Source organism: Nyctereutes procyonoides, unplaced genomic scaffold, assembly GCF_905146905.1.
Source record: "Nyctereutes procyonoides isolate TBG_1078 unplaced genomic scaffold, NYPRO_anot_genome, whole genome shotgun sequence".
Taxonomy (NCBI): Eukaryota; Metazoa; Chordata; class Mammalia; order Carnivora; family Canidae; genus Nyctereutes; species Nyctereutes procyonoides.
The window spans coordinates 2,125,548-2,151,442 of record NW_026575023.1 but is presented as its reverse complement, the minus strand read 5'-3'; the positions used below and the strand labels follow the sequence as shown (position 1 = coordinate 2,151,442).

General features: G+C 35.5%; 1 pseudogene; it reads left to right on the top strand.

The window, feature by feature from the left end:
- The first annotated feature begins 1,625 nt into the window (after nucleotides 1-1,625).
- LOC129521328 (actin, cytoplasmic 2-like) lies at nucleotides 1,626-2,767 on the top strand (annotated as a pseudogene).
- Nucleotides 2,768-25,895: the final 23,128 nt, after the last annotated feature.

Here is a 25,895-nt window from a genome sequence, read left to right as displayed (position 1 = left end):
CGTAAGTTCTGAATTTCAGGGCTTGTGACAACTTTATTTCTCACTTTAATTAATAAAATTGCAATCTGTTTTTTTTTCCTTCACTCTCCACTCTTTAGTTAGCATAAGACAGTCCCTAAGGGACTGATTATCCCTGAAAATGGAAAGAAGGGCATCCCTGAGCTTCTAAGGCAGAGAGCCAGATGCAGCCAGCCTTCCCTTTGATCATTTTATTATAATTTATATCTTCATTCATTCTAATGATTTCTAAGATGAGGATATAAATATGTTTGTTTCCAAATAATCCATTTTTAGAACACTAGTTGAACTATCTTTGCCTTTCTCATAAAATGTTAATGTTTTATTTTAAATCAAATATCAAGTTACATTGAGTACCTATTGATCAGAAGGAAATTTGTCAAATGGGTACATAGGAATTTGTGACCTTAATAAATAAATTGAATGTTATTAACTTTTTTTTTTAAATATATGTATGGAATTCTCTATCTGCTTTTATAGTACTTGACATCTCCTGTAGTACATTCCCATATTTGGGAGATGTCACGGTGAATGTGGTAGGCAGGATAAACCCCCAAAAAATGTCTAAACACAATCCCTGGGATGTGTATATTGTTACCTTACATGGCAAAGAGTCAAAGGTTCTTTGCAGATGTGAGTAGATGTATTTTGAGATAGGAAGTCATCCTGGGTTAGTTACTCAGTTGACCAAATCTAGTCATACAAGTCCTTTTTTTTTTTTTAAGATTTTATTTATTTATTCATGAGAGACACAGAGAAGCAGAGACATTGGCAGAGGGAGAGAAGCAGACTCCTCATAGGGAACCTGATGTGGGAATTCGAGGACCCTGGGATCATGGCCTGAACCAAAGGCAGACTCAACCCCTGAGCCACCCAGGTGCCCCAAGTCACGCGGTTCCTTAAAAGTAAGAACCTTTCTTGGCTGAGCTTAGAGACAGATCTGGCACCTTGCCGATGAGAGAAGAAGAGCATAACGTAAGGGATGTGCAGACTTCTAAAAGCTGGAAAAGGCACAGAAACCAATTATCCCACAGAGCAATCAGGGCAGGACATAGCCCTACTGACCCTGAAACCTGCACAGGACTTCCGACCTACAGAAATAAAAGATAACAACTTTGTGTCTGTCTAAGCTGCTAAATTTGTGCTAATGTGTTATGATAGCAGTAAAAAAACCAATACAGTAAACAATTTATGTAGATTACAAGAAGGAGACACCTGTGAAGGCATCTTTGAAGATGGATGAGAATGAAACTGAAGAACTCGCAGAGAACTGTGGAGTTCACTATGCAGATTCTACTGCTTATTGTCGACCTTTAGAGGAGCAGGATCACTTCTACACAAAGATGTTATCATCTCAACTCTGGGCAAAGAAGGCGAAGGATCTTGTGTGATGAAAGAAGATGCATCAAACATGAAAATATTTAAAGTAGGTTGCCAGGCTGTTTTTTTTTTTTTCTCCATGGTATTCTTACCAACCATGACAGTAGGCTAAGTGTCCATGATACCAATTAAAAAAACATGGAAGTTCTCTAGCTGTAGCTGGCCTGTACTCCACGTTCTACCACCACTTGTTGTCTGATCTACTGCCAAGACCTCCACTGACCACAATGGAAGAGGAATTAGCTGCACTTGTCATTGACAATGGCTCTGGCATGTAGAAGGCAGGCTTTGGCAGAGGTGATGCCCCCCAAGCCATGTTTCTGTTCATTGTCAGGCAATCCTGACACCAGAGCATTATGGTGGGTATGGGCCAGAAGGACTCTTACATCAGTAATGAGGCCCAAAGCAAATGGGGCATCCTGACCTTCAAGTACTGCATTGAACAAGGCATTGTCATCAATTGGGATGACATGAAGGAGATCCAGCACCACAACTTCTATAACAAGCTGTGCATGACCCCTGAGGAGCTCTATATCCTGCTGACCGAGATCCCCCTGAACCTTAAGGCCAAAGGTGAGATGACTCAGATCATGTTCGAGACCCTCAACACCCCTGCCATGTACTTGGCTATCCAGACTGTGCTGTTCCTGTATGCTGTCGTCACACCACTGGTATTGTCCTGGACATTGGGGATGGGCTCACCCACACTGTGCACATATATGAGAGACATGCCCTACCCCATACCATCCTGCTTGTGGACCGGATGGCCCAGACCTGATAGACCAGCTCATTGAAGATCCCCGTGGAGTGTGGCTACAGCTTCAAGACCACCCCCCCCCACACACACACACACACAAACCCTGAACAGGAAATCATGAATAACATCCAGAAGTTTTTCTATGTCATCCTGGATTTCAAGCAGGGGATGGCCACCCAGCATCTTCATTCTCCCGAGAGAAGAGCTATGAGATGCCTGATGGGCAGGTGATCACCATTGGCAATGAGCAATTCCACTGTCCTGAGGTGCTCTTTCAGCTTTCCTTCCTGGGTCTGGAATCCTGTGGTAATCATGAGACCAGTTTCAACTCTATCATGAAGTGTGAAGTTGATATCTGAAAGGACTTCTGTGCTAACATAGTGCTGTTTGCTGGGACCACCATGTAACCCAGCAGTGGCGATAGGATGTGGAAGATCACTGTTCTGGCACCCAGCACAATGAAGGTCAAGATCATTGCTCCTCCTGAGTGAAAGTACTCGGTGTGAATCGGAGGCTCCATCCTGGCCTCACTGTACACCTTCTAGCAGATGTGGATCAGTAAACAGGAGTATGATGAGTTGGGTCCCTGTGGTCCACCTCGAATGCTTCTAAATGGACTGTGAGCAAATTCCAACGTATAAATTTGTCCTGGCAAATATACACACCTCATGCTAGCCTCGTGAAACTGGAATAAGCCTTTGAAGAGAAATTTGTCTTTGAAACTCAGATCTGTTATCAGTACTGAATTGTAGAACTTGTTGCTCATCTTGACCTTGTATCCAAGTTAACTGTTCCATTGGTATATGTTTAATATCCTGTACATATCTTTGACTTAAACCCTTAGTATATGCTGCTAGGTCAATCATGGATGAGGTTGAGAACATGTTTATGGAAGAGAAATCCTTTGGTTTGAGAATCTGAGAGACCACAAGGGTCTTGATTGTGTAGGGTATCAATGTGTAAGAGCTACCTATTCCAGGATTTCTCTAGAGGCTGGCAAGGGTCCTGAACCAGTTGTCATTTCTGTCTTGCCAGTCTGACAGGGTTGAGGAGGTCTGAGCCTTAGGACTCACTTTTCTTTCTTACCCTATGTTTTCCTGCCAGAATACCATGGATTGTAAAACACTTTGCATTTACAACTGTAAATGTATTCATCCTTTTAATTCATCATTTTTGTATACAACTCTTAATTTTTTAAAAGATGACAATAAATTTTGGTTTCCTACTATCATGTGAAAACATTAGGCCCCAGGAACACATCATTGTGAGAGGAAAACAAGGTACTGCAGTGAAAAACAAAGAAATAAAACAAAAGAAACTTGGATGGAAGAGTCTTTGGAGCCTATTCTGATTTTGATTATTTTAGGTTAGGTTGGGCTTTTAGCACCTGTCAGGTGCTTACCCTAATTTTTTTCTAACTCTTTGCTTTGTGACTGTACAGTACAGACAAAGAAAACAGGACAGATAAATCAGCAAATACTTAATCATGTTGTTTTTTTCTTTTTTTTTTCAGTTTTGGGATATGATTGACATCTTATGTAAGTTTAAGATGTACAAAGTGATGATACAATACATGTATATTGTGAAATGTTTGCCACAATAAGGTTAGTTAACATCCTTCACCTAATATAATTATCATTTTGTTATTACAGTAGAAATATTTATTCTCACAGCAACTTTTAAATATTCAATACAGTATTATTAACTATAGCCACTATTCTTGTTCCTTAAATGCCCAGAATCAATCAATCTTATAAGTTTGTGCCCCTTGAGCTATATCTCCCCAATTCCCCACCCCTCAGCATCTAGCCACCAACATTCTATTCACCATTTCTATGAGTTTGGAGGTTTTTATTTTTTTAAGATTTTATTTATTTACTCATGAGAGACACACAAGAGAGAGGCAGAGACACAGGCAAAGAGAGAAACAGGCTCCCTGTGGGGAGCCTAATGCAGGACTTGATCCGAGGGCCCTGAGATCACACCCTGAGCTAAAGGCAGAGGCTCAACCACTGAGCCACCCAGGCATCCCAAGTTTTGTAGTTTTAGGAATCCACATGTAATTGAGAAAATTGAGTATTTTTCTCTGTCTGACTTATTTCATGTAGCATAATGTCTTCAAGTTCCATCCATGTTGCTGCAAATGAGGATTGCCCCTTTTTTGAAAGTGGCTAAAGAACACTCTATTATATAAATATACCACAATTTCTTTATCATTCATCTATTGATGGACAATTCAGTTACTTCCATGCCTTAGCTATGGTGAATAATGCTGCAATGAACATTGGCGTACAGATACCTCTCCAAGATGGTGATTTCATTTCCTTTGTCTATATAGCTAGAAGTGAGATTGGTGCATCATATGGTAGTTCTAGTTTTAATTATTTTTCATGATAACCATTCTAACAGGTGTGAAGTGATACCTCATTGTGGTTTTGATTTACACTTCCCTCATGATTAGTGATGATGAATGCCTTTTCATGTGCCTGTTGGCCATCTGTCTGTCTTCTTCAGAAAAATTTTTATTCAGATCCTCTGCCCACTTTTTAAATTGGGATCTTTGTTGTTTTTCAGTTAGATGAGGTTTTTATTTTTTAAGATTTTATTTAGTTGAGAGAGAGCACAAATGGCTAGGGGATGGGAGAGAGGGAGAAGCAGACTCCCCACTGGGCAGGGAGCCCAATGTAGGGCTCAAGCCCAGGACCCTGGGATCATGACCTAAGCCAAAGGCAGACAGCTAACTGACTGAGCAACCCAGGTGTCCCTCAGTTATATGAGTTCTTTATATATTTTGTATATTAACCTCTTATTAGATATATGTTTTGAAAATGTTTTCCCATTCCAGAAGATTGCCTCTTTCATTTTGTTGAATGTTTATTTTGCCATGCAGACACATTTTTGTTTGATGTAATCTAAATTGTTGATTTTTGCTTCTTTTGTCTGTACTTTTGATGTCCCATCCAAAAAAGTGTTGCCAACATTAGTGTTGAGGGCTTTTTTTCCCTATATTTTCTTCTGGAATTTTATGGCTTCAGTATTATGCTCAAGTCTTTCATCCATTTTGGATTAATTTGTGTGAGAATTGTAAGATAAGGATCCAATTTAATTTCTTGCATGTAAAATTCCAGTTTTCCTAATACCATTTAATGAAGAGATTATCCTTTCCCCACTCTTGGCCTACTTGTCCACTATTAATTCACAATATATGCATGGATTTACTTCTGGGCTCTTGATTCTATTCTATAGGTTTTTGTGTCTGTTTTTAGTCCTATACTATACTGTTTTGATTACTATAGTTTTGTAATATAATTTGAAATCAAGAAGTGTGATGTCTTCAACTTTGTTATTAAGATTGCTTTAGCTATCAAGGTCTTTGGTGGTTCCATATGAATTTCTGTGAAAAATCCCATTCAAATTTTTATAGAGATTGCATTAAATCTATAGACTGGGATAGTATGGTGTTTTTTAAATAATATTAACAGTTCTGAGCCATGAACATAGAATATCCTTCTATTTGTGTTTTCTTCTATTTCTTTCATCAGTGTCTCAGTTTCCAGAGTAGAGATCATTCACCCTGTAGGGTAAGTTTATTTCTAAATATTTCATTATTTCATTGTTTTTGATGCTTTGGTAAATGTGGTTTTATAGATAAACAGTTACTAAGTAACTGTACTTACTATGTAAGTAACTAAGATAAATATATTTTTCAGATAGTTCATTGTTGGTATATAGGTACACAAATGGTTTTTGTATGCTGATTTTGTACCTAAAACTATATTGAGTTTATTATTCTATCAAATATTCTTGTAGAATCTTTAGTATTATCTATGTAAAAGATTATGTCATCAGCAAACTTACAATTTAACTATTTCATTTCTGATTTGAAAGCCTTTTATTTCTTTTTCTTGCCTAATTACTATGGCTAGTACTAACAGTACTATGTTGAATAAAAGTGGCAAGAGTGAGTACCCTTATCTCTTTCCTAATCTCAGAGGGAAAATCTTCAACTTATTATTACTAAGTATGATGTTAGTTGTTGGGTTGTCAGATACGGTTTTTATTATGTTGAGGTATGTTTATACCTAATTTGTTGAGAGTTTTTATCAAGACAGGAGGTTGAATGTTGTCAACTTCTTTTTCTGCATCTATTGAAATGATCTTATGATTTTTGTCTTTCATTCTATTAATGTGGTATATCACATTTATTGATTTGTGCATATGTAACTATTCTTGCATCCCAGAGGTATATCCTGTTTGATCATGACATATGACCTTTTTAATGTGCTGTTGAATTTGTTTTGCCACTATTTTGTTGAGAATTTTTGCTTCTATAATAGGGATATTCTCTTGTAGTACCTTTATCTGACTTTGGTATTAGGGTAGTATTAGCCTCATAAATTATTATAAATTATTTTGAAAGTGTCCCATCTTGAGAAGGACTGGCATTAATTCTACTTTAAGTATTTAGAATTCACAGTGCAGCCATCTGGTCCTGAGTTTTCCTTTGTTGACCAATTTTAGATTGCTGATTCAATTCCTTTACTTGTTTATTGGTTTATTCAAATTTTGATTTTTTTTCATGAATCAAAAGTGGTAAGTTGCATGGTTCTAGAAGTTTATGCATTTCTTCTAGGTAATCCCATTTGTTGACATAATTATTCATAGTAGTCTGCTATGATGTTTTGCATTTCTCTGGTATCAGTTGTAACCTTTCTTATTTCTGATTTTATGCATGGGAGTACTTTCCTTATTTTTTTCTTGATAATTTCAGCTGAAGGTTTGTCAATTTTTATTTATCTTTTCAAAACACACCTCTTATTATCATCTTTTTAATTTTTTATTTGGTTTATTTCTTCTCGGATCTAGTTCTTTCTGCAAACTTTCTGCAAAATAACTTATTTTTTTAGGTCTTGAGGTTTAGAATTATGTTGTTTATTTTGAGATCTTTTTTTTAAATGTAGGCATTAATTGCTATGAAAGTCCATGTTAACACTGCTTCTGGTACATCTCATAAGTTTTGTTATACTGTGTTTCTTTTTTGTTTGTTATATTTTTCTTATCTTTTCTTTATTGTAAGATATTTTGTAAGATAAAGTTTCCTTTTGATTTCTTCTTTGACCCATTGGTTATTCAGGAGTGCGTTTGATTTTCATGTATCGTGAATTTTCCAGAGCTCTTTTTGTTATTTCCAGTTTTATATCATTGTGGTCAGAAAGGAAAACTTGGTATGATTTCATTCTTAAATTTGTTAAGACTTGTTTTGTTACCTAACATATAATCTCTCCTTGAAAATATTCCATGTGCACTTGAGAAGAATATATTTTCTGCTTCTGTTGGATGGAGATTTCTATGTATATCTGTTGTCTATTTGGTCAAACATTTTCTTTGTTGATTTGTTGTCTGGATGATTTACCCATTATTGAAAGTGGGGAACTGGAGTGTCTTACTATTATTGTATTACTATCTATTACTCTCTTCACATCTGTTAGTATTTGCTTAATATATTTATGTGCTCCACAGTTGTGGAGCAGTTGTGGAGCATACACAGTGTATGTGTGTATATGTGTGTCCTTGAAGCTAAAGAGAGTCTTTTATAGTTGGGTCTTGGTTTTTGTTGTTTGTTTTAGTTTTTTAATCTATTCAACGTGCTGTGCCTTTTGTAAGGACTTATTTTTCTCGTCCCATTTTATTCATTGTTTTCTAGTTGATCTGTGGTTCCTCTGTTTCTTCCCCTCCTGCTGTCTTCCTTTGTGAATTGATGATTTTCTTTAAGTGGTATACTTTGATTCCCTTCTCTTTATCTCATTTTTTGGTAATCCCAAGGCTTACTTGAAACCTCTTAGAGATATAAAAATTTACTTTCATCTGATAACATCTTAACTTTGATCACACAAAAACACTACCCTTTTACTCTCCCCTACATTTTGTTTTTGATGTCAAAAATGACATCTTTTTATACTGTGTATTTATTAACAATTTTTTATAGTTGCTGCTCTTTTAAATACCTATGTCCTTTAATCTTTATACTAGAGTTATGTGGTTAACATGCCACCATATTTCACTATTGAAGTGTTCTGAATCTGACTATATACTCAGTGTGTTGTATTTTTTACATGTCTTTATGGTACTAATTACTATCCTTTCATTTCAGCTTGAAGAACACCCCTAGGATTTCTTGTAAGGCAGGTCTAATGGTATGAAATCCCTTAATTTTTGTGTGTTTGGGAAACTCTTCATATCACCTTTGTTTCCGAAGGACAACATTGTTGAGTAAAGTATTCTTGGCATTATTTTGTCTTTTAGCATTTTGGATATATCATTGCAGCCACCTGGCTTGCAAAGTCTTTGCTGAGAAATCTGATAGCTTTTAGGAGTTCATGCCAGTGTACAGCTGGAGTGGCTAGCATATATGAATCCAGGGGTGCAGACCAATGATTGGTGATAGGGCCAAATTCAGGCTCACAGGAAGTTGTAGGGGCTTTAGATGTCTATGTGCACTTCTTTGGCTGCAGGGTGTCACAATGGATATGCATATAGCAGTGGAGGAGGCTAATGACAGAATTCAGGCAATTGGTAAACAGGTACATGACTGGAGGCCTAGTGCCAAGTGTATACATGGTGATAGGGGTGGACTCTTGGGGTCTAGAGTGGCATTGGGCAGTTGTGTAGTGGCAGAGGCCTGGACTGGCTGCCTGCCTGGATCCCAGGTTTTGATAGGGGTTGGGGGAAAGACCAAGAAGGATTGATTCTTGATTGATTGATTTTGATTTTGATTTTTGCAGGGGCAGGGACCAGGAAAGATTTCAATGGTAGTGTCTACAAATGTGTATATCTGTGAAAGTAAAGCTGGTGAAATCTGTGGGGGCTCTGTAGAGGCTGTGCTGGCTGTTGGTTTCTTCAGTGGCAAAAGATGCTAGGGCCCTCTGTGGAATGGGTCACTGGAAATTGTGATCACTCCCACTCCATAGTTGATACCGGTATCCCTTATTCTTCATCTGTGTTTCCAGCTTTCTCTATATCTCAGAACTGCTGTTTTCTGGGTGGAGTAAAAGCGAAGTGGGTTCTTTATATATAGTGCCCTCAAGGGTTAGGGAAGCTGGTCATTCACCCTGCATTCACATTTCCCGGGGGGAAAAAAAGATCTTTCTAGTTGGTTAATTCCTTCTTGATGCTAAGTAGTGTGAGACTCCGGGTGGGAAGGTAGGAAGGTGGTCAGTGATACAGACAAAATGAAGCTGTTCTTCATTTTTTGTGTAATTATTATCAGGTCTTTTTTTCTATCATTGGTGAAGTTCATGGTGAAGTTTCTTAAGTGGACACTTTGCTCTCCCAGAACTGTTTTGGTTTATAGAAAGCTCTCTTAATTGTTGATCTTTGAGAGGTAATAAAAGCTGGGGTCTCCTAATTTGCCATCTTGGTGATGTCACACTTCTTACACTTTTTTTCTTTCATGCAATATTTCCCCATCCATATGCCAGTGCAAGTGTTTCAAATACAGTAGTAGCTTTACCATGTAGTTTAATATTTAGCCAAATAAGTGATCCTGATCATTATTCAGCTCTTTTGGATGTTCTAGTTATTCTTATTTTTTTTAATTGAAACATAAGTGACATACAAAATTATATTAGTTTTAGGTGTACAACATATTGATTTAACAATTCTATACATTCCTCAGTCATCATACAACATTGTTATAATATCCATTGGTTATATTCTCTATGCTGTCCTTTTCATCTCCATGACTTATGTATTTTGAGATTTATTTTTTAGAGAGAGAGCACAAATGGGGGGAGAAGTAGAGGGAGAGGGAGAGGGAAGATTCTCAGGCAGACTCCACATTGAGCACAAAATCCCAAACTGGGCCTCAATCTCACAACCCTGAGATCATGACCTAAGCTGAAACCAAGAGTTGGGCCCTTAATTAACTGAGCCACTCAGGTGGCCCATCTCTACGACTTAAATATTTTATAAATGAAAGTTTGCACCTTTCAATCCCTATATCTATTTCACCCCTCCCCACCCACTTCCTCTCTGGCAACCACCAGTTTGTTCTCTGTGTTTAGATGTCTGTTTGATTTTATGTTTTGTTTTTGTTCTTGTTTGTTTAAAGATTCCACATATAAATATGTGAAATCATGTGATGTTTGTCTTTCTCAGTTTTACCTATTTCACTTAGCATAATATCCTCCAGGTCTATCCATGTTGTCACAAATGGCAAGATCTCATCTATTTTTTTTATTATTATTTTTTTTTTTTTGGTGGCTGAGTAAGATTCCAGGGTGTGTGTCTGTGTGTGTAAGTGTCACATCTTATTGATGGACATTTAGGTTGCTTCCATATCTTGGCTATAGTAAATACTGCTGCAATTAATGTAGTGCATATATCTTTTTGAATTAGTATTTTCATTTTCTATGGGTTCATATCCAGTAGTGGAATTACTGAATCTTATGGTATTTCTATTTTTAATTTTTTTTGAGGAATTGCCATACTGTTTTCCCCAGTGGCCATGACAATTTACATTCCTATCAACAGCACAGGAGGGTTCCTTTTGCTATCCACATCCTCACCAACATTGTTATTCCTGTGTTTTTGATTTTAGCCATTCTGACAGGTCTGTGATAATATCTCCTTGTGGTTTTCATTTGCATTTCCTTGATGATTAGGGATGTTGAGCATCTTTTCATGTATCTGTTGGGTATCTTTATGTCATCCTTAAAAAAATGTCTGTTGAAGTTTCCTCATTTTTAATCAGATTATTTGTTGTTTTGGTGTTGAATTGTGTAAGTTCTTTGTATATTTTAGATATTAAGTCCTTACCAGATATATCATTTACAGATATCTTCTTTCTCTCAGTAGGTTGCATTTTCATTTTTGCTTTTGTTTCCCTTGTCTGAGGAGACATATCTAGAAAAATGTTGATAAGGCCAATGTCCCCAAAAGTTAATGCTTGTTTTTTCTTTTAAGAGGTTTATTTATGGTTTTATGTCTCACATTTAGGTCTTTAATCTTTTGAGTTTATTTTTGAGTATGGTATAAGAAATTGGTCCATTTTCATTCCTTTACATGTAGACGTACAGTTTTCCTAACACCACTTACTGAAAAGACTATTTTTCCCTGTTGTTTGTTTTTGCCTCCTTTGTTGATCAATTGATCATAGAAGTATGGGTTTATTTCTGGATTATTTATCCCATTTCTTTGATCTGTGCGTCTATTTTTATGGCAATACCATGCCATTTTTGTGGCTATTTGGAATCTTTTGTGGTTCCACACAATTTTTAGTAGTATTTGTCCTAGCACTATGACAAATGTGGTATTTTGATAGGGTTTGCATTGAATCTGTAGATTGATTTGGGTAGTATAGACTTTTTAACAGTATTACTTATTCCGATTCATGAGCATGGAATATCTTTCCACTTGTTTGTGTTGTCTTCAATTTCTTTCGTCAATATTTTATAGTTTTCAGTTAGTTCTTTTACCCCTTTAAGTTTATTTCCTAGATATTTTATTATTTTTGGTACAATTGTAAATAGATTGTTTTCTTAATTTCTCTTCTGTTAATTATTATTAGGGTATAGAAACACAACCAATTTCCATATATTAATATTGTATGCTGAAACTTTATTCATTTTTTACTTATAGATTTTTGGTAGAGTCCTTAGTATTTTCTATGTATAATAGGTCATCTGCAAATAGTGACAGTTTTATTTCTCCCTTACCAATTTGGATGCCTTTTATATCTTTTCCTTGTTTGATTACTGTGGCTAGAGCATGCAGTACTATTGGAATAAAAATGCCAAGAACAGACAGCTTTGTCTGGTTCCTGATCTTAGAGGAAAAATTTTCAGTATTTCACCATTGAGTATGATGCTGGCTCTAGGTTTTCATACATGACCTTTATTATGTTGAGATATGTTTCCCCTAACCCCATTTTGTTGAAAGTTTTTATCATAAAAGATGTTTTATTTTGTCAAAGCTTTTTCTGTACCTGTGAGATGAACCTATGTATATTTTTTACCCTTTCTCTTTTTTAACATGATGTATCATATTGATTTGCAAATATTGAACCACCCTTGCTCCTTAGAATGAATGCAATTAGATCATGGTGAATATTTTTTTGATGTATTATTGAATATACTAATATTTTGTTGATGATTTTTGCATCTATATGTTCATCAGAGATATTGGCCTGTAGTTTTCTCTTTTCTTTTTCCTTTTTTTTTTTTTTTTCTTTTTTGTATTGTCTTTGTGTGGTTTTGAGAACAGGGTAATCCTGGCCTTGTAGAATGAATTTGAAAGCTTTCCTTCTTTTTTCTTTTTTTTTTTTTTTGAACTAGTTTGAGAAAAATACTTATTATCTCTACAAGTATTGATATATTTTTCACCTTTGAAGCTTTTTATTTCTGAACTTTTGCTTGTTGGGTGTTTTTGATTACCAATTTAATTTCATTACTTGTAATTGGTCTGTTCAAATTTTCTTTTCATGATTTAGGATCAGAAGATTGCATTTTTTCTAGGTATATATCCATTTATCTTAGGTTTTCCGATTTGTTAGCATATAATTCATGATAATCTCTTATAGTTATTTGCATTTCTGTGATATCATTATCTCTGCTTAATTTCCAATTTTATTTATTTGGGTCCTCTCTTCTTGACAAGTCTGGGTAAGGTTTTCCAATTTTATCTTTTCAAAAAACCACCTCTTGGTGTCATTGATAATTTTGTTGCCTTTTTTAGTCTCTATTTCATTTATTTTTGCTCTAGTATTTTTAATTTCCTTCCTTTCATTAACTTTGGGCTTTGTTCACTTTTGAGCTCCTTTAGGTGTAAGGTTAGGTTGTTTATTTGTAGAACTTTCTTATTTTTTTTATGTTGGCCTGTATTACTATAAACTTCCCTCTTAGAATTGCTTTTACTGTGTCCCAAAGATTTTAGACCAGTGTATTTTCATCTCCTTTGTCTTTATGTAACTTTATATTTCCTTTTTGATTTCTTCCTTGAGTCGTTAGTATTTAGTTGCGTGATGTTTAGCCTCTGAATGTTTGTGGGGTTATTTTTTTCATTTTTTTCCCTGATGTCTAGCTACTCTTATGTGTTAGTTTACAAAATGCATTTTAGAATAATTTTGACATCTTAAAGTAACAAATTCCTCTAAAGATTTTGATGTCATTCCCTAAAGATTCTGATGTGTTTCAAAATACAAATATGCATCTTATGTATATGAATGGGGATTCATCTTAACTGTATACTGAGACTTTAGAATTCGCTATTATACATTCCTTTATTCACTCAATTATTGTTAAGTGCCTACTACATACCATTTACTGTGCTTTGCATTGGACATACAAAATAATGTGACCAAAATAATAATAATAATAATGTGACTTGTTTTCATGGAACCTATATTGTAAGAGAGGAAGAGAGATAGGAAATAAAATAGATTTTATTTGTCAGCTATTGCCACAATAATGATTTAAAATAAGTTGCCATAAGATGTGGTGGCTTATAAGAATAAACACTTGCTTTTCTTGATCTTCGCTCAGGGAATGGATTTGGATGACTTTGTTTCAGGGTATAGGTAGCTTGGTGTTGGCTTGAGGCTCCAGGTTGGATTCTGTCCCATAGGTTTTGTCTTTTGAACAGCAACTACTCAGACATGTCCTTCTCCCAGTAGAATATTTTTTCCCCCCACAGTAGAATCTGAGAGTCCTAGGGACAAACCAAACTCTAAGGACTTGTACAAAACCTCTGTTTATATCACATCTATTCACATTCCCTTGGCCAAATTAGGTCTCATGGTCAGGGAGGGATATTTTGCCTGAGAGTGCTTGACAAGAATATAATCCATTGAAATATATTAGAAGATGATAAATTCTATGATTAAAACAAAACAATAGAGCGGGGAAAATGGTATTGGGGGTTTTGAAGAATTGAGTTGTAATTTAAATAGTGTGGTCTGAATAGTCCTCACTGAGATGGCATTTAAGCATAGATCTGAGGGAGTTCTCTATGTGGATACCTGAAAGAATAGTATCTAGATAGAGGGAACACCCTATGCATAGTCCTAAATTGTGCATTTGTCTACTATTTTAAGGAACAAAAAGTACACAGCATGGTTGTAGTAGAAAAAGGGGGGACAGAGGTAGAATAAAGTAGAATAGGGATTAGGGACCTAACTGGAAGCCAGATCTTTCAGGATTATATAGGTTGTCCTGCGATCTTTGGCTTCTACTGAGTGAGTTGAGGAACAGTGGCAGGATTTGATTAGAGAAGTCACACAATCTGATTCACTCTGGCTTTAGTGCTGAGATGAGAGTGTATGCAAGTAAGGATAGAAGTAGGAAGACCAATTAGGACATTATTGCTGGAGTCTAAGTGTGAGATAACGGTGCCTAGGACCAAGGTTGTAGCAAAGGAGGTGAAATTATACTTTGAGCAAATGAGTAGTTTTATGTTTGAAAGATATGCTTAAAAGTTTTATTGATTGAAATGTATAAGAAAATGGTTTGGAAACACTAAAAAGTATTGCTGAAACTACTTATAATATGAAAGACTGGAATACATTTTAGCTTTCTCTGCAATTCATTTCCTACTGGGTTCTCACCAATTGTTAACTGCCAACCCTCTATATTTTAGTGTAAAACTAATTACAGCTCATTGAAAATCTTTTATGCAACACATTTCTTCATGCCAGTCACTATATTATATGCATCAGTGACTGGAGTGCATATGATTTCTACATTCCTGAAGCTTATCCTCTAATCTGGAAAAGAAACAATATGCACATATACAAACATTTATCTAAATATTTATTTTAGATAAATTGTCTGAAAGAAATTAATGGAGTGGTAGTCAAATGTGTACAAAGTAATGTGCAAAAGCACATCAAGGGAGGTAATTTCTATTCTGGGGCCTAAAATTTGAAGAGGTCAGCTTTGCAAGGAACACAAAGAGGAGATCCACAATTTACACAAAGCCAAGAGCATACATGACAGCCCTAGTAAATGTGCTAAAATATATGCCTGCTTTTTCATAAATGATAATGCATAAGTGTATTTTATTATTACTGTTTTAAATTTGTACTTTAAACACTAACCAATTTGGTACCTATTGAGAGAGGGATAAAGAATCACTAAATCTTTTTGCACATTAAAAATAATCTTTGTAATCACATTTGTCTCAGAACTTAACAGAGTAGCTATGTTCTCTTCTTGAAATATTATATCCAAATTTATATCCAGATATATATTATATCTTTATAATTGGAAGAAATTAACTATCAAAACTCACATTTACTTCATTTGATATTGCCATAAATAAAGGAGTATTATATGGTATTTACTAGCCTAGGCAGGGAAGCTAACCAGGCTGAGTGGAAAACAGGCTTTGCCCCTTATTAGCAGAATGACCTGGAACAAGTTACTTAATCTCTAGGTGTCTCAATTTCCTCATCAGTACAATGAGAGTTGTTGCAAGCATTAGATTTATACATCTAAAATCTTGTCATTAGTGTCTGGCATATAGAAGATAATTCATAAGTGACTTTTATAGCCCAGATTACTACATAATTCCATTTATAATTAATTTTGCTTTAATAAAGTAAACTTTATAATATGTGAAAGAGAACTCAATAAAGAAAAATTTTAGGATGTTAACATATTTTGTATGATAGCATAAAAAGTATTCCTTGGAGAGCTATCTAAACAGTGCTACAACAATAGCCATAGTTTGCTTTAGCTATCCAAGTCTCTTTGATTATTTGGAAATCCTAGCTATTTAATGGTAATTATTGAAGTTAATTAATAGAACATAATTCTTACATATAACTCATTAAATATTAAATGTCTCTACTGGGTCAATTAACAAGTAAGTCTCTAATTCAAATACAGGCAGAGGTAAAGCTACTTATAGAAAAGTACAATGCAATAGTCATAAACTATTTGTCTCATCCACAGCGGAAAGAGAATTTAAAACTGCCATTCTACATTTTACTCCACTTTCAGATTATGGCCGATCTTTGGCAAATCCAGAGTCTTGAGCAAAAGACATAGTGGACAAAACTATGGTAAAGACAGTCTTGTCCAGAACACTGCTTTATTTATTGTATTTAAAGGAGAGAGACATTAAATAGTGGGTAAACCACTCTCTTCTAGATTCTGGAATTTTTTTGGATAGTAATACTATAATGTATCTTGCCATTTAAATCAACATCATGTTTCTTATCTACTTTTACTTTCACATTAGTTATGAAAAAAATTGTTAAAGGTTATTTAATAGTGTTAAACTTAGTGTTTTGGTGGCTATGAAACTGAAGTATGGTATGAGGCTTGTCCTCAAAGATCCTTGAGTCTGTTAAGGAGGAACAATATCCATTGTTAAATAAAATGTTGGCAGGTAGGTTTCATGAGAAATACTTCAGGGCTTCACAGGAGAGAGATTACCATTCTAATGAGGATTAAAAGGGGTTGAAATGTGAATGCCTTATGGGGGACAGACAGGTAAATTAGAAGAGTAAGGTAGTCTAAGTGGAAGATAGAGGAATACACAACATATGCGACCTATACACATTCTTCATACCCCCAAAGAAATATGCTCTATTTACTTGAACTTTAAGGCTCTCTTATTTTATACACATTTTTCAACTTTTGATGCAAAGAAATAGGGAAAAATTAAAAATTTAAAAAAATAATCACACAAATTAATGAAAAATTTTTAAAAATCATGGCAAGAGTGACAATACACGGCAAAGAGGATTTGTCTTACTGTTAATAAGACAGCAGGGAAGATGGAGATAGTGGTGGTTTGGAGGAGGCTGGTATTGTAAGTCTTACTCTTGGCAATGTTCCAGCTGATAGGTGAACAACTGATATTGTGGGGCTGGTAGTACCAGATCTTCTGACTTTCAAGGGAAGCTGGAGTTCAGGCTTTGAATATAAAACATCGCAATTTTTAAAAGTTGGATCAAGCTATTAAAAAATGAAAAAATAATGTCTGAGCCACGCAAAATGCATATGCTGGCTGAATTCAGCTATACAGGAGGAAGCAATTTGCAGCTGCTCCCTGAGGTAATGTTTTGTTAGGTTTTGAAAAAATAATAGAAAATTTTACCTCAATGATGATCATTTCTACAAGTCTGTATTTGGCTTAGGTTCACAGTTAAAACAATATAAGACAAGAACTGTCAGGGTGGCACACATTTATATAATCTATTTCTTCCTTAAAACCTTTCTTTGCTATGGAGCTAAGAAAGAGCAAGAATGACATGGACACTTGTGCAATGTGAGAATATATGATCCTAATTTGTGCTTTAATACCTTTACCAAAAACATCAATGCCCTATGTAACAAATGTATGAACCAGTTTGTGGGTGCCATTGCCTCCCAGAAAGAATTTCTGTGAGTTATTAGATATAAAACCTTGCCATTTGCACAGAAGGTGATAAAACATTTACTTTCTAAACCAAGGGGGTAGTCTACAAGTATTAACTCTGTAAGTTGCACTATTTCCTTCACAGACTTCTTTCCATAAGCCTTTGGTTAAAATCCCATAAATAACTAATCAGATGAGCAATAAATCCAAGGGTTCGCCAATAATATTTTAAATGTTTTCATTTTTAAACACAGTTTGGTTGAGAATATAAATTATCACTATTTAAAGAAATCAGGTTTTCTCATTCTCAAGAAACATGCCAATAAATAAAAACATAATTTTGAAATCTTTGCCTGGGATGTCTAATTGACAGAAGGAAACATTCTCTTCCACAAAAGGTCTTTTTTCTCAGGTGGCATTGTATTCTGATTTCTTATTTAAAACTATTTACCCAGGAATATTTTTCAAATGAGCCAGCACCGTAATTCTGTCTCAATGCCTCAGCATCATTTTCAAACACTGACTGATAAAACATTTAAAGATGGTTTTACTTCATTTACTGGGTCTTGCTTTTTTCCATTTCCTAAAAAATACATATATATATTTTTTTTCCTCTTCCTTCCCCTTTCTCTTGTATGCTCTTTCTGGCCCCTCTCTTTGTACCGGAGCATATTCCCTTAACTTCACTAAACCCTTGAACTTAATAGATCCCCCAGAAATCTCCCCCTTGACTTCAAACTCTCCAGGGACTGTATTTCATGGCAAAACCCTATTAGCTTATTTTGATGTTTTTATCTTTCTGTGATTAGGAACCAGTCCATGCAGCCAAAACAGACAATTTTCTGAGGGCACTAAGTGGGTTTTCAAATCTCCTGTGAGGAGGAATGAGCTTCAATAAAACATTAGGCCACTACCAAAGTTGACTGGCTTGAGCGATGTAACATCTTCTGTGGTTCCTGCCTTTTACTGTAAGTTTACACTCCCATGAACATTAACTCTGCCCAGCTCTAGTGCTTAAGTGAAGGTTTGCACGCAAATATGGCCTCCATGAAAGTTACCTCAGGGCTAAAGTACTTCCATCATCGACAAAATTAAGCGTCACACTAAGTCTCTGGTGGTTTAGTTGGCCTCTGATTCAGTTGTGGTTCATGTTTTATTAATGTGGTGAGATTGTCCTTTATTTTCAGCCTTCCACAGCAGGTGAGCTTGTCATATTCACTAAGAGAGAACGAGAGAAGATTGCCAACCACTTGCGTGAATTGTTTCCACAGCTCTTAATTTCTGTTGAGAGGCACGCAATATAAACAAAGTTTTACTTAACTGCTGGAACATTTGTCAAGGATTTGATACACGCAAACCTCCATTTCTATGCTATACTATGAAAACCTTGCAGTGTCACTCCTCTGAGTAACCCTGTGCATGCCAAGCAGAATCCCAGAATTAAGGTCTTTGAACACATCCTCTGGCTTTAGCTAGTGGAAGGAAATCTCACTACCCAGAAAACTAGATGGGTGGCCTGGATGGAGATGGAAAGAAGTTAAAGATCACAGTCAGCTGGAGTAGAGGGGATCTGGTCCCTCCTGAGGTTTACCTTTGCTCCAGCCAATTTTCCTGTGGTGTTTTTTTTTTTTTTTAAGTCTAGAAAATGCCAAATCCTTAAAGTTATTACACATGTTAAAAGCTAAGATCTTTAAGTTTCTAATCTGTTAGACAGATCTTCAAATTTTATTTTATTTTCTGAAGCCAACATATCAGTGAATACAAAGATTATCTTTCTTATTAACAGAAATTAAAAATTCTCAACAGTTATGAGAATCTTTACTGTGTTTCATCTCTTAACAGAAGCATTCCTCCTTTTATTGAAATATTTGCTGCAATTTCAGTTTTTTTTTTTTTTCGTGAATTTGCGAAGACCTAGAGTTTAAAAAAGCAGGGTTACAAATTCTATACTATAAGTAATAACAGCATTCTGGTCAATGGATTTTGTGTATTAATCTAATTCTGTGTATTAATCTAAGTAGGTAATATGGGTTGAGAAAATCAGCCAACTCTATCATTGCTTTCTTTTCCTTTTTCATGAAATTATAATATAAGATTTTGGTGAAAAACATACTCAGTTTTGAATTTTAAAAATTAAACAGTAGAGGCACCTGGGTGGCTCAGTTGGTTAAGCATCTAACTTTGACTAGGGCCATGATTTGGGGTCCTAGGATGCAGCCCGCTGTTAGGCTCCAGGCTCAGTGGGCATCTGCTTGTTTCTCTCCCTTTGCCCCGCCCTCTGCTCATTCTCTCTCTTTCTCTGTTAAATAAAATCCTTTAAAAAGTCAATGTGTTTAGTGTTTATATTCATTTTATTTTCTCTAAAAAATGTTGCATTCTTGTATCTCAATTCTCAAGGCTATACCTCCATAATCCATAATGCAAGTCAGGGAATGCTTTCTTCAATATCCAATATGTTAATTTAATTTATTCATTGAATCATAGAAAAAATAGCTGCTATTAATGTTTTTAAAATTTTCTGGTCTTGGGATCCTTGGGTGGCTCAGTGGTTTAGTGCCCGCCATTGGCCCAGGGTGTGATCCTGGAGACCCAGGATCAAGTCCCACGTCAGGCTTCTGCATGTAGCCTGCTTCTCCCTCTGCTTGTGTCTCTGCCTCTCTTTCTCTCTCTGTGTCTCTCATGAATAAATAAATAAAATCTTAAAAAAAAAATTCTGGTCTTATCTAGTTTGGCTATATATGAAAATATATTTACAAATTTTTTAGTTTGACTGTATGTTAATTAAATGAATATTTCCAAATCTCCTCTTTTTTTAAATTTGTGCTTTGGGAATCTTTATCTATGATTTCTAGTTCTGTTTTTTGATTTAGTTACCTTTAATCAAAATTTTTAGAATAAACAAATGATATGTAGAAGTTGAAGTTCATGGTTGACACTACTATAGCTGTGAAACTGCTGCTTTATATATACATATATATATATATAAATTTATATGCAGCAGCTTGATTAACGTTACCTCAGGGATCTAGAATTAATGTAAAAAAACTTATTACTATTTTCACATCATTAAAGTGGTTGTCTTTTTAATTGCCACTTGATCGTTAACATATACCTCATAAAGAATCATGTCATAATTCTAATATTGGGAAATACTTTGTATTTTTTTCTTCTAATCAATGTTTTAGAAATCTATTTCATTTATATTTACAAATTTGTTATTTTAAATGGAGAATTATTTTAAGTTACCTAAACAGAAAACAAACAAACAAACAAACTTTTAAAAGGACCAGAAGTAGTTTCAAATACAATGCATTTCCATGTGAAGGCTACTATTTAGTGTTCTAGAGAGAAGTCTTTCAGGTACCTTATCCATAATCTGAACTCAAAAATAGCTGCTTTATCAAGCTTTATTTAGAACCATTGCTTTGACTCCTGCTCACCAAGGGGGTAATATCCTCTGACATTGCCATTCATGTCATTATTTGAGGAAGAGCATGTGCTCTGGAATCACACAGACAGGTTTAATTCCTGATCCATCTCTCCCTAAGTAAAGAGCATTGGGTAAGTTACTTAAACCACATTCAATTTCTCCATCGATAGCATGAAGATATTAATAGTTCCCTTCTAAAATTGTGATGATTAAATTGCTGCTCTTTTTATGACAATGTGTACTAACATAAGGTGTTGGCACTTTACAGTAGACAAAACTCTAAAGATGTTCCCCCATGATTTCTGTCCCTTGATTCTTAAACATGAATCTAAGTGCTGTTGTAAAGGGACTTTGCCCTCAACATAGGGTGATTATCCTTGATTATCTGGATAGACCCAGGCTAAACACCTGGGTCCTTAAAAGTAGAGCTGTTTCTCCAGTTGCGGTCAGAGAAAGGCTACAGATTTGGGTGGCAGGTGGCAGAAGAGAGATGACCATGCAGAACAGGTCAGACATTCAGAGTGTGTGAACTAGCCCTGTGTTGCTGGAGGGGTTGCATGTGAAACAGCAGGAAGAACGTGGGCAGGGCCTAAGAGCAAAGGCAGGGCCCTGGCTGGTAGTAATGAAACAGGGACCTCTTTCCCCTAACTGCAAAGAACTGAATTTAGCCAACAACCTAAATGAGCTTGGAAGCACATTCAGCCTCGGAGCCTTGGGAAAAAAAATGCAGCCTCGCTGACAGGTTGATTTCAGCCTTGTGAGACTCTTAGCAGAGCGCCAGCTGAGTTGTGCTTTGCCTGGACTTCTGGCCCACGAAAAATGTGAGCTAATAAATAGGATGTCTTTACTAATTGACTTGAATACACAGATAGTGAAGAAATGAAAGTGTTATAGGATAATTCACAAATATTAAAGAAACCCATGCATGATAAGATTGAAAACGTTAAAACCAACTTTCAGAGAAAGTCGGTAACTTTTCCTCTCTTTTAAACCTACCATGGTGGCACGCACAAAAGCAGGGAGGGATGAGGATGCAACGGTGCAAGCTATTTGGCGCATCCTAACTGTAGTTAAGCAGACTGCACAGAGGGCCTAGTGTTATGAAAGCCAAGGTGGGAGATAAAGCTGGCTCAGAAAAGAAGTGAAGGGAATAGCAAATGAAGAGAGACAGAGAGACAGCGAATTTTGTGCTGTATTGGATAAAGTTTGCAGCCAATTAATGCCTCAAGAAATACTTCTAGTGTGCATTGGTACTGATGTAGCTGTAGCTAATTTTGGCTTCATATAGAACTAGACTTAAAACATTGATTATCCGTCTCCCTGATGATCCATGTGGTTAAATCTGTCACTTCCTCTTGTTTCTATTCAAATATCGCATTATGAGCGAGACCTGCCCTAATACTCTAAAGAAGTGCAAAATAACCCTCCATGTATCTCACTTCTGTCCTCTTTGTAAGTTTTCTTTTTCTCCATGGAACTCATGCAGAAAATGTTTACTTGATTATCTTTCTCTCACACTCGAATGCATGCTTCAGGAACACAGGAAGCAGGTTTGTACACTGCTCTGTCTCTAGCATCTAGAGAATTACGTAAGTTGTTGAATAGATTGTTGAGTGGATGAAAGAAAAATCTAAACACTTGATTTCTGTTTGGAATATCCTCCCTCGGTGTCATCAAAGTACTTCCTTGCATCATTCCTCTTCAGGCTTTCCAAAATGTATATAAAATAAGTGAACCTGTATCAAACTCAGTTAAAACTCAAACTCATTAAAATATTTCTAGAGAAATTTTGTCCAACAGCCTAATTAGTGTGATAATATCTTCATTATTTTTGAGGGTTTGGTAACTTTGACCATTTATTTAGAGAATGGTTTATTTGATCCACTGTAAATTTAATTCTAAGGACAAATGATTCTATTCTAATACTCTGTGTGTCATGCCTCATGTTATCATCAACCCCATTTGCAAAGAAATTATGTATTTTTTAAAATCTAAATTCTAATCCCACTGAGCTAAGTGGATTCACACTTTTATGTAAGAGAAGAGTTTATTTAAAAACAATGGAGTTTGAAAAGCTGTTCTGCATCATGCAGTGAGACTAGCATTTAGTCCACCAAGCTAAGGAAAATAGTAAGGGACAAATGTTTGCTGACTAATGAGAATGCAGGCAAGTTCTTACCAGCTTTCTACTAAAAGAGCTAGTCCACAGATTGCATTTTTGTCTTGTAGCATTGTTTATTAGTGCTGTCTAATTTTTTTTTCTTATTGTTATGTGACTAAACAATTTTAGCACTTCAAGCCAGAGAGAATTCAGATGCTGATTTATCTGGGTTCTTTGAAGTTTATTCCTGCACATTTTTGAAACTTAACATTTTGGTCTCTTTTACTACATAGTTCACATTTTCTTTGAAATATAGGGCTAACTAGCAACCAGGATTATTTGTGTAAGATGAGTTCCTTCTGTGCAGTACCACCCATAAACAATGCATATGGTTCAATAACGCAAGTTGAAAATCTGAATCACATTTTAAAATGGCTGTAATGTAACACAGACTAAAATCAGTTCCTGCTATTTAATTAGATTTATTTTTATGAGAAGATGCTCAAGATTATTTCACTTGAGATATTATTTTAGGCTTTCTTCTAGAGTGCAATAATTATTGACACTATTTTTAGCTAACCACAGCATTTTGACTGAGAAGTAATTCTATCATCACATTTCTGTCACATGGTATAACTAATAGGCTAAATTTTTCCAGCAAAGCGAGTTAGATGTGTAAAAACAATTCAAAGCCAGTAAATGCAGTTACTTGGAAACATTATAAGGAAATGTCACACAATAACATTTACCTGCTATGTTTTATTCTTTAACCCTCAAGCACTTTTGTTGTTTCCTGAGCTGAGATTAGTAACTTGAAAAGCTTTTATTAAACATGTACAATCTAAATGAAACACTCACCCAACTGTAAATTCTCTCAATTAGACTCCCTGCAAATGACAAGTGAGTGTGAATGTGCAATAAACCTTTGAATACCAGTGATTTAGGGCTAAGCAGAACTAGAGGATTTCTAGTAACAGTTTGAACGCAATTGATTGTGTGGTAAAAGGCAAGAAAAGTGGGTGGTGGCTCCTTGTTTGCCCTTTCATGCCTTAAATCAAGAGAGGATACTTGCAATGCAAAATTTATATTAATGTGCTTTGAGCAACAATTTAGGGCACAGAAAAGACACAACAACTCATAGATTAACAGTTGCATTATTTCAAGTCACCAGACCTCAACTCCTTTTCAGCAGTATAAGAATTACTTGTAGATAAGAAAAATTCATCCAAAGTGTCATTTATTTGCTTTTTGTTTGTATGGAGGAACAATTTATGGTATTTCTTTATGGACCATAATTGACTTGCCATAGACTTTCTGATAGAAGCTTACTGTATGTAATGGAATTACTTTGGTCCACATTAGCAATTTTAAAATTTGATGGTGGCAGCCAGACATCTCTGCTAAATATGGTATTTGGCATTTATATTTATTTTCTGGAGTTCTATGTTTAATCTCCTGCGGCGAAAATTGTAGGTCCTGTAAAATTTGTAGATCAATGGCATGCTCTTGAAAAGTGACATGGTCTTGAAAAATGAACAATATTTGTCTTTTAAATAGGAAGACTGCAATATTGACTTTTAAAAATATTTTATTTTGAAATATACATTTATCCTTAAAATTAAGTACAGCACTAAAACCTAAATTTTGATTTATAAACACAAACATCATACCAGGTTACATGGTGACAGCAAGTGACCTCAAATTGATGTGACCAATTTTAACTCTAATTTTCATACTAAAAATTATGAGTATGAGCAAAAATCATTCTAATCTGGCAATGCCAAACTAGAAGTGGTTAGGAGCTCACCACTGGCAGGAGTTGAGAAGACTTTTATAGAAATGGAATGGAAGCAAAGCCAAGAAATTATGGTTGGCTGTAGTTTAAGCATTTGCCTTGTAGGGAAAACCTTGCTAGCTGTCTGGGATTACTTTTCCTTAAATTTTGATTTCTTTTTTTTTTTTCTTTTCTTTTTTTTTTTTTTTTAGTTATGATAGTCACAGAGAGAGAGAGAGGCAGAGACACAGGCAGAGGGAGAAGCAGGCTCCATGCACCGGGAGCCCGACGTGGGATTCGATCCCGGGTCTCCAGGATCGCGCCCTGGGCCAAAGGCAGGCGCCAAACCGCTGCGCCACCGAGGGATCCCAAATTTTGATTTCTTAACCTTGTAGGATTTATAGGCTTAGGTTTTGGTTTCCTTATGAAGGCCACTGAGGCATTGAAGCCACCTCAGGCTATTGGCCTCTTTAATTAAGTTAAAAATTCTCATTCACGCTGGATGTCCATTACCAGATAGAAACAGGGGGTTTCAAATATGATCATGTAAGGATCTATGCTGATAGATCCTAAAAGCTGGCCCTTAAACAATTTCAGAAGGAAAGTTAGCTCTGGCAACTCTCAGTCCAAAGGTGATACTATGTTCACTTACAATGAACAAACAGCTAGTTTTGTTTGTTTTTAGTTTCTAGGAGGCAGGTGAAAATTTTCAGAATACTACCTGGTTTTACAGTTCTCTCTTAGCACAATTTTCAGATAAATCACAATTGGCATTGTGCTACTAAATGCAAGGATAACAAGTTGCCAAAATTGTATGCACATATTTATATGGATGTTTATACACTGACATTCTTCCACCATTCCATAGTGAGGTTGTGTCAGTTTGCTGCTCTTAAAATACTACTAAATTGCAAAAATTTACCAACCTCCATGACATGTAAAAATAATAAGTTCAACTATACTTCAGTAATAAATAAGCAGTCAGCTAATATAGGGGTTGTCAAACTACAGCTTGATGGCCAGATAAGGCTTGCAAGCTCCTTATGTATGTTTCGTTAAGAATGATTTT